The sequence below is a fragment of the Sapajus apella genome, unplaced genomic scaffold, assembly GCF_009761245.1.
Source record: "Sapajus apella isolate SASKATOON/1434 unplaced genomic scaffold, GSC_monkey_1.0 scaffold477, whole genome shotgun sequence".
In the NCBI taxonomy this organism is placed as follows: Eukaryota; Metazoa; Chordata; class Mammalia; order Primates; family Cebidae; genus Sapajus; species Sapajus apella.
This window is the reverse complement of record NW_022437413.1, coordinates 17,689-19,069: the sequence shown is the minus strand read 5'-3', so window position 1 is coordinate 19,069 and position 1,381 is coordinate 17,689. Positions and strand designations below refer to the sequence as shown.

At 34.8% G+C, this 1,381-nt stretch overlaps 1 non-coding gene across 1 annotated transcript; it reads left to right on the top strand.

Moving 5' to 3' along the window:
- The first annotated feature begins 653 nt into the window (after positions 1–653).
- Positions 654–756, top strand: LOC116545990. The gene has a single exon (XR_004266544.1). It is a non-coding gene; the product is annotated as a small nucleolar RNA U13 (small nucleolar RNA).
- The last annotated feature ends 625 nt before the right edge of the window (positions 757–1,381 follow it).

Sequence of the window (1,381 nt, the reverse complement as noted above, 5' to 3'; positions counted from 1 at the left end):
GAGACCTAATGCTGATATGTTTGTTTTAAAGGCCTAGAAAAGCAATATTTTTCTCCAGCAATAACTTGATTCTGTGCTATTGGCTTTTCTTGACATGCCTGAATTATTCCAGGTAACTAGGAAATTTAATGTGCTTTTACTTTTTCTAAGAGCCATATGTTTCCCTGCTCAAGGTACTTATTTTTTTGTTTACTTCTTTAACATAGTGTATACTCATAACCTTGGATACACAGTTATCCAGTGTCAAATTGAATTCAAGTACATTTTCATTAGGTTAGATTTTCAGGTTATCTAAAAGGACTTCCTATAAGAAACAATTACACCGATGAAGTATTTTCTTTATTTTTTGGTAATTGGCCTAGGAAAAAAAGATTCTGTGTTTTATGAAGGTAATTTCCTGTGCTTCATGTGGTCTTTATTAGGTTTTTGATTACTTAGGAAAACTGAGTCTTTAGCCTTTGAAAAAAAAAAAACATATATGCAACTTTCTGCATTTGTTTTTGAAATTTTTATTCTTTGATATAGGGTCTCACTATGTTGTCCAGCCTGGCCTTGAACTGCACTTAAGGGATCCTCCCACCTCATTCTCCCGGTTGCTGGGACTACAGGTGCACACTACTATGCTCAGCTTACATTTGAAATCTTCACTCACAATCCTTTTCTAGTTCATAAGCATGAAGACTGAGTGTTCACACTCGTGTGTGAGATCTGCTACCCTCAGACCTTGAAATCTTCAGTCACTCTTGTTAAGTGAATGACTATTATTTCGCTATTATCTGTGATTCTGTTTTAATTAAATGTTTGATATCTTTTGACATATTTGGCAGGCTTTCTCACTATCAGAGTTCTAAATGAAGTCTTTTTGACCTAGAATTATCTTTGGGATTTTCTAGTTGGGCCTCTGGAGAGCCTCAAAGGATGTATTTTTCAGCTGTTTTCAGAGCCTCAAAGGATGTATTTTTCAGCTGTAGAGATGTTAAACTAATTAGGCTTATTTGATGTATTGAGTTGTATGGGAAGCATTGGGGGCACAGATGGGATCAAATAACAAAGTGATGCTAAATCTTCTCTAAGTTATATTTATATGGCTGCGTTATTGATGTGAATAATCTAAAAATTATGTAAAATTTATAAATGTTTGATGCTCCTAATGTGATGTTCTTAATCATTTTTCTGGCTGTTATCTTAAAATGCTGTATGCAATAAACGTAACTGAGTTTCCTGGTCAGTTCCTGAACTCTCATCAGATTTGTAACCATGGCTGTTCTAAGCCTCTGTCTTCCACAGTTTTAATTCTTCTTTAAGTGCATCTGCAGATTCATGGAAAAGACTCTGGCAAGTACTCCTGAATATAGGTTTCTGATAAGTTTAAGATCAATGG